Below are 8,890 nucleotides of genomic sequence, written 5' to 3'. Positions count from 1 at the left end.
TGCACGTCTCAACCAAATCAACACATTAAATTCATGTGTATTGAATTCTGTAGTGCTGATAATCCCTGCATCTCTAAAGGTGAAGTTCAATACGAACCCCACATTTATCTTCTGAGGATGTATGCAAAGTTGGAGCAGACGAAAAAGAAATCATAATCCAAGATGAAATTGCAGTTGTATACTAAAGATTTCAGAATGTCTGATTTATTCTGTGTACTTCGAAGGACTTATAATACATATATAAGTGGGAGCAGATGAAAAAGAAATCATAATCCAAGATGAACATGGCAGAGATGCAAACTGTCAACAAAATATGCAAAACAGAACGCAGTCTTGGAACAACTGGATTTGTTCCCTCTTGGATTCAGGCTACATGTTATCTTCAGAATTTGAATTGATGGAGTCGACTACAGCGCCACAGTGGGAGTCACAACACACACCACTTGCTTCAAGCTCGCCAGTAGCCAGGACCATTATGCATCCATTCTGAGTCTCATCTCCAGGAGTGCAACATTCATCAACAAAAAATGAAGAAAGAAAATTTAATAATTTGTGTATGACATAGATGGCATGCAAGCCACACTTTCTCCAGGCTAATCTTAGTCCTGGTAAGATAAACAATCTATTAAACTTGTCCTATCAACATCTCAACAATGGAGAAACGTCTACTATTTCAAAATGGAAAACTGTACAATAAGGATATATCCATGAGTAGATCTTGCGCTAGGATAGTCATTGTTGCACAAAGCTAAAAAGAAAAGAGAAAAATCGACACAAAAATTTAGGAAGACCAAAGCCACACAACAAGGCCTTCCTAACGAGATGAATATACCATCAGGAAAATAAATCATACCAATAAGGCCTCCTATACAAATCAGAAACTTCTATATGCTCCTCTTATCTTCATCTCGCCTTTTCCAATGATTGTTTACCCCGTGTACATGCCGAAGACTTCATTTCTCCAATACAGAAGACATCAAGCTCAAAAAGACCATAAACTGATGGTCATATCATCTCTTTGGGCAACAACCAGTCCTAGCACTGCAGCTAGATAACACAAAAGTTGAGCTTGAAATCACAGTAAACCATGCAGCTAACTGCTATTTACAAACATATCACATAAAAGAAAAATAAGCTAACTACATATTCATATTCAGTTATAAAGTAACAGGAAGCAAACAAAAAAATTGCTGAAGAAACTATCAGTTCTAGAAAATAATTTTGCTGCCCTCGAAAAATAGAGATTTGTCAACAATCGGAAACCGTCGTAATATGACTTCCTATTGTGTCCTAAACTTTCAAATTGCTTAGAAGCCATATACAGTATGCTATAATTTCCAATAGCATGCCACGCCTGTCATGTACACAGCCTTCTATAAATAATTTAAAGTTGACCGTTCTGCAAGCAGATGCAATCACAACCATAGATGTAAACAAATTTCTTAATATGCGGTATGAAACTTTTTGATCAAACGTAAAAACAATCAAAAGGACAAATATGTAAGAAGCAAGAAACATGACAACACTTGAGTAGCTGATAATCCTATCAATAACCCCTACACCAGCTGCATTAAGATATACTCTGGAGTATTGTGTTATTTGTTGTTGCCTGCAAATGTTGGACTTGGTGGAACATACATACTCCCTCCGTCCGAAAATACTTGTCATCAAAATGGAGAAAAGGAGATGTATCTAGAACTAAAATACATCTAGATACATCCTCTTTTATCCATTTTGATGACAAGTATTTTCGGACGGAGGGAGTACCTCGCACCTTTTATTTGCTTAAACCCATTTTTATTCTCGTGTTCAACAATTGCAGGCTTGCAGAATAGCTGAAGCATCGTAATCTACAGAGCTAAAGTATTGTGAAGAAACAAACATCTGAATAAATGTGTTCAGGCAAAATATGTGTGGATCCGGAAGGTAGCACGATTCTCAATTCATTCTTCAGAACCTACATTTAAATTCATTAAAGTTTAATTTACCACGGTGTCATGATCTAAAACATAAGAAGACATAGGTTTTTCAATACAATTTTGAGTGTCATCCTATGTAGGCTAACTTGTGCAAACTGGAAGATACTTTAACATATTTCAGAGGCCTTATTTGGTACAGAAGTAACATTCAACATGACAGTAAATCTTGAGATTATTGGTATTACCTGAGAGTAAGCTCATGAAGCAGTAACTGTCAGTTTGTCACCTTAGCAATTCAATAATAGTAACTATCACTACAATTAACAACAAAGAGTATATACTCAGCCTTTGAAGAAGCATAGACCAACCTTCTCAACTGATTCTTCTTGTAGGACGGTCGAAATTCCTGGAGCTAGAAAATTGCAGACGGCGTTTGATGACATCACTGTATTTGGGCTGAATATATGCTACTATGGTCACCCTGGAGGACATGTAAAAATGATAAATAAAAAAATTGACTAACCATTAATACATTCATTTGTCTCAAGTATACACATGTGATTCATTCAGCATGTTAATCTGATGCATCCAACAATTAGATAATTGCATGTGGACCCCTTTGTGTGTACAGTGTATATACCTTGAGCGTCACCGAGGATTTGGATGGCACTGCCAGTAGTCTAGCTCTGGTGATCAGCACTGCCAGTAGTCTAGCTCTGGTGATCAGCACTGCCGAGCCTTCCGTTGGCGGCACTGATTACCCTTCCGGTCCATGTCATCTTCTGCAAATCAATTGGTTCTACCATACGCACCGCATGCACATATGGTATACACAACAATTTCTCATTTAAGCCTGGAAACACACTCATACAATTCACTCCCCTATACAGAACAACTTCGGATTTAAGCTTGGGAGGCTGGGACCAAGTACGAACCACAAGGTAATGAATGTTCAACCATACAATTGAGAATAATAGTGTAAAAAATATAATTTTATTTTTTTTGGCGTATGTCAATGAGCTCTACATCCAGAGAAGTATCTCACTGATTGTTTTGACCCTTTTATAGGTCACTCTATAACAAAGCAATAAGCATAAGATGGAGATATTCCTGAGCAATTTCCCGTTGCCTATGCCTATGGTCCAATTTCCTTTGCACTCTTTCTCAGACTGTTTTGAAGAAAAGAGCTGGAAAGCAACCACAGGTCCATCCTCTATTGTAGTCGCTCGCTCCTCCATTATTTGTGCTGTAGGTTCTGTTGGAACCGCCAGCCCCTCGCCTCCGCTCCTCCTAGCTCTCTCGGACGCCGTGGCACGAACCAACGAAGAAGAAGATCAGAGGAAGGAGAAGGACATGGGGACACGGTGGATTTTCCGGCGCACGAACGCCACTTCCTGAGCACGATCTCAGCACAACACCACACCCATACAATGATCACCGCAGCTGCCTTTATACACGGGCAACGCTGGGCTCCAACCCACTCGCACCTGCCCACTCGCGCGCTCCGATCGGCCCGCTCTGCACGCCCCGCGACGCGCTCCGCGCGCGCGCCCTGCGCCGAGCCCTCAACGATCACGCGCTCCCGCTGCGCTCGGATCACGCACTGACCTAGTCTACACACACACCCGTGCGGTGTTCACCTGCACGGACACGCCCATGCACCACACGCACACCTACACACACTACTCGCCGCGTGCCCGACACGCCCGACCCGGCCAGCTCGCGCCCATACACGCGCTGGTCGTGTCCGGTGCATCGCCGCGGCTTATTAGGCCAACACTCGCGCCATAAGCCGCGGCTCAGAGCAGCCCGCCGTCCTCGACGTCGCCGTCGACCAGCAGTGCACGCTCCGGTGCCGGCCCCTTCTTCCACTGCGGGCACTCACGCTTGAAGTGCCCATGGTCACCGCACTTGTAGCAGCGGCCGCGCCGGTTCCCGCCGAAGCCCGACGCCTCGTTGCGCGCCCCGTCGTCGTCGTACTCTCCACGCCTGCCGCCCCGACGCTGCTCGCGCGCCCGCCACTGCGCTGCGGTATACAGCAGCTGCTCGCCGCCTTGGTTGCCTCCGTCCTGCCCGCGCCGTCGCAGCCTCTCATCGAAGGCCTTCAGCCGTCCCAGTGCGTCCTCGAACGCCATGTCGTCGACGTCGCAGAACTGCTCGATCCCGGCCACCGCCGGGTACAGGCGGTTCGGCACCGAGTCGAGCAGCTTCTTGACGAGAGCGGCGTCCTCCAGGGTCGAGCCCAACGCCGCGTAGCGCGCCGCCATCCCTCCGTGCCTGCCGGCGAAGTCGTCCAGCGTCTCGGCGTCCGCCATGCGCAGGAGCTCGAACTCTCCGCGCAGGGTGCCCACCCGCGCCGCCCGCACACGGTCCGCGCCAACGAACGTGCCTTCAGGGCAGCCCATACCTCCGCGGCGGTCTTCTTCGCCGCCACCTGCAGCAGCAGGTTCTCCGCGAGCGCCCCGAGCAAGTACGCCCTCGTCGGCTTGTCCTTCTTGGCGATCACGGCCGCCGCCGCGTCCTCCGGCACGACCACCGCCTCCCACATCCCGGCCGCGTCGAGGTTTGCCTCCATCTTGATCGCCCACGCCGTGTAGTTCTCGCCGGTGAGCTGCGGCACCGTCTGCGTCAATGATCCGCCCGCTCCGCCAGTGTACGGGACGATCGACATCGCCGGCGCGCCCTGACCAGAACGAGACTCTGATACCAAATGTTGGAACCGCCAGCCCCTCGCCTCCGCTCCTCCTAGCTCTCTCGGACGCCGTGGCACGAACCAACGAAGAAGAAGATCAGAGGAAGGAGAAGGACACGGGGACACGGTGGATTTTCCGGCGCACGAACGCCACTTCCTGAGCACGATCTCAGCACAACACCACACCCATACAATGATCACCGCAGCTGCCTTTATACCCGGGAAACCCTGGGCTCCAACCCACTCGCACCTGCCCACTCGCGCGCTCCGATCGGCCCGCTCTGCACGCCCCGCGACGCGCTCCGCGCGCGTGCCCTGCGCCAAGCCCTCAACGATCACGCGCTCCCGCTGCGCTCGGATCACGCACTGACCTAGTCTACACACACCCGTGCGGTGTTCACCTGCACGAACACGCCCATGCACCACACGCACACCTACACACACTACTCGCCGCGTGCCCGACACGCCCGACCCGGCCAGCTCGCCCCCATACACGCGCTGGTCGTGTCCGGTGCATCGCCGCGGCTTATTAGGCCAACAGGTTCATGTACTGCAGGCTGGAGATACGATTGTTCTCAAGAAAATTGTTTTGGCTGTGTAACAGAGGAAGAAAAAGAACGGAGAAGTGCTTGGCTCGGCGGTGGATCTCAGCCTGGTCACCTACTGCTGGCTGGAGAGGACCTCACGCTGTCGAGCTCTTCGTGGGCTGGTGCTTCCGGTTCGCCATGATCGGAGACCCTATGTGAAAGCCTGCTAAGCGCGTAGGTGGGGCAAGTGGAGGCATACCTAGGTTGCCGCCGCGGCGGGCGAAGGAGCAGCCGGAGTGCTGTGCAGCAAGGTCGGCGAAGGAGGCGCGCCCGGCGAGGATCTGGTCGACGCGCGGCGACATCGGCGCACGTGTGGCAGAGAAGACCCGGCCCTCGGGCCCTCGCCGCTCCTCCTCGTGCTTGATCCGGATGTAGGACGCCCGCGCCATCTCCTTCCCCGCCGCCACAGACGCCATCTCGCTTTGCTGCTCCGGTTGCTTCGGGAGGTAGGTTCCTCGCGCCTGGGGTAGAGGCAGGGGGAGGTTACGGCATCGGCGGCAGCAGCTGGAGGCGTCTCCGCGCGCGGCAGGGTGGATCCTGTGGCTAATGGCGGCGCAAGGGTGCGGGAGGAACGGCGGGGCGGCGAACGGCGCGGGAGGAGGGGGCGAGGAGGGGGCGAGAGACGTGCGAGGAGAAGGGGGCGAGAGAGGTCGTGCGGGGAGGAGGGGAGAGGTCGTGCGGTCGTTTGCGGGCAGCATATTTTTTTTCTTTCTGAACGGTTGGGCAGATTAGGGATCGATGGGTTTGGCTTAATGCGTGGTTGGTAGCGTTAAACACAGAATGATTAAGGGCCATCAGATCTTGATGATGGATGGGTGAGATTGTTTGGATCTGCCCCTCTCTTTCTTTTATAGTAGTAGTAGATTAACACACATGTCTGACATGTATAGATTAACGGTAATTAAAATTAGGAGTAATTAAGATTATGTAAAATTTTAAGGATAATTATACCCTTGGACAAAGTCATTTTTTACCTTTGGACTAAATCTGGACCAATTCGTTCCAGCCGTTAGTCATGTGCTAGGCTTTAGATTGTGGTATGATGCATGGTAAAATCTCTCAAATATGTGCTACTCCATCCGGGTGGGGATATAAGTCTGGCAGAAGAACTTAGGTTGCCAGACTAACCAGCGAAACATATACAATGCGCCACAAAAAAAAAACTTCATTTGACGATGAATATACAATACTTATGACAAACAATACATTTTCACTAATTAATTCAAAGAACTAAAACCCCTGCACGGCTCATATTCCCATCCCAAGGGAGTAAGTTCTTATCGAGATAACTTTAACTTTGCATACAAAGGAAGTTAAGGGCATGTCCAATGCGGACCCTGAAATCGCCCCTATATGTCCTTTGCGGGAGGTCGGTCCCTTTTTGCCATGCAATCCTAACACCTAAGCGTCTGAAAAGCGTCCCGATGTCCAAAGTCTCCTAAACTACAGAAGCAACTTTTAGGAGGAGAAGGGGAGTGGGTGGTTTGTGAGATTTCGGACATTCATCTAGCCAACCAAAAGTCACCACGTCGGACATCCAGACATCCCCTCTCTATCCTCAACCGTAGCATGCACATATATAGAAGGACATTCATGGGACATGGTTGGATGACCGGCTCTTGCATTAGTGTCCACAAACTGGTCTCCACCGGTCTGCGGACAAATAGTGTGTCCGTTTTAGAAGTCAGTGTTAGAGATGCCCTAACATGGTAAACTAGACAGAAATATAGGTTCATGCAAATAAAAAATGCATGACACCGTGACGTGATCATAACCCAGCAAATATTCATGTCGGAGTCGAGGAGATCGTCATCTCGTCGATGTCGCTTGCTGCGAGGCAACCAGGTTGACAATGACAATTGCAAAGGTGTTGTGGTTTTCATGGACGACATCTTGGTCTTCACAAAGACAATGGAACAACACCGAACCCTACTCGCGCAAGTATTGCAACTGTTGAGGAAGCATCAGTTCTACGTCAAACTGTCCAAATGCTCGTTCGTGCAGCAGAGCATCAATTACCCGGGGCACTATGTGAGCAAAGATGGGGTCTCAACCTACAAGAGCAAGGTTCAGACTGTTCAAGATTGGCCTGTACCAGACACAATTAAACAACTCGGGGGTTTCCTTGGCTAGCGTGCTACTACTGGAAGTTTCTCAAACACTTTGGAATCATCTCCAAGCCTCTGACAGATCTCCTCACAAAGAACACCCTGTTCGTGTGGAATCCAACAGCAGATGCAGCCTTTCATGCGCTCAAGCAAACATTAGTAGAAGCCCCGGTGTTGGCTCTGCCAGACTTTACCAAGAAATTTGTGGTTGAAGCTGATGCTAGCGGCATGGGTATTGGAGCAGTCCTTATGCAGAACTCGCACCCAATTGCGTATTTGAGCAAAGCGCTGTCCTCGCGAAATTTGGGGCTATCAGCTTACGAAAAAGAGTGCTTGGCCCTGTTGCTTGCGGTCAACAGGTGGAGACTATACTTATAGCACGCAGAATTTGTGGTGCGCACAGATCAGAAAAGCTTACTGCATTTAACCGACTAGAGATTGCACACCCCGATTCAGCAATGCGCCTTCACAAAACTGGTGGGGTCGCAGTTCGTCATCCAGTACAAGGCGGGGCTGTCTAACCGAGCTGCTGATGCTCTATCTCGACGCGATCATGCTGAAGGCGGAGAGCTAGTAGCAATTTCAGTATGCTAGTCAGCTTGGCTGGAAGCAATCAAGAACAACTACATGCATGATCCCAATGCCACGAAGAAGCTCACCAACATAGCCCTAGACCCGGCCAGCGAACCAGAGTTCACAGTACGGGACGGGGTTCTTCGCTTCCAAGGCAGAATCTGGACTGGAGGGGACACACAAATACAACACCATTTGATCAAGTCGTTGCATTCAAGTGCTGCCGGGGGGCACTCCGGATTTCATGCAACCTACAATCGCATCAAACGGCTATTCGCCTGGAAGGGATTAAAGAAGCAAGTTAAGGACCCAGTGCAGAGCTGTATGGTGTGTCAACAAGCAAAAACAAAAAGGGTATCACGGGCAGGCCTCCTTCAGCCACTACCGATTCCACAGAAACCATGGTCAGTCGTATCACTCGATTTTATTGAGGGTTAACCCAAGTCCTGTGGATATGATGTGATCTTAGTGGTCGTCCACAAGTTCTCGAAGTATGCCCATTCCATGCCTATGACGCATCCTTACACAGCTCCCCAAGTGGCCAAACTATTCATGTGTGAGATATTTCGCCAGCATGGCTTACCGCTGGCTCTTATATCAGACCGGGACCGAGTCTTCACAAGTAACGTCTGGAAGGAGCTGTTCAAACTCTGTCGCGCCGAATTGCGTATGAGCTCATCGTATCATCCGCAGACAGATGGGCAGACAGAACGGGTGAATCAGTGTCTGGAGACCTACCTTCGTTGTGCTGTTCACGCATGCCCTCTCTTATACAACGAATCATACGCGTGGTGCGACTGGCCAAAATTCCGACCGACGCACTGACGCCTATCACTCGCCATAGATTTTTTAGTTTTCTTTGCCTAATCAGATGCGCCAACACCCAGGTATCCGAAATCCACGCGGCTCTGTCTGTACCTATTATATATCTATGTCTATCTACTAACGCTCTGAGGTGGGCGAGCGGGGAGGCTGCCCCGGCCCCCCAAATCTTAATCTTTGTGGGGGGGG

This window comes from Triticum dicoccoides, chromosome 2B, assembly GCF_002162155.2.
Source record: "Triticum dicoccoides isolate Atlit2015 ecotype Zavitan chromosome 2B, WEW_v2.0, whole genome shotgun sequence".
In the NCBI taxonomy this organism is placed as follows: Eukaryota; Viridiplantae; Streptophyta; class Magnoliopsida; order Poales; family Poaceae; genus Triticum; species Triticum dicoccoides.
This window is presented reverse-complemented; position numbering follows the sequence as displayed.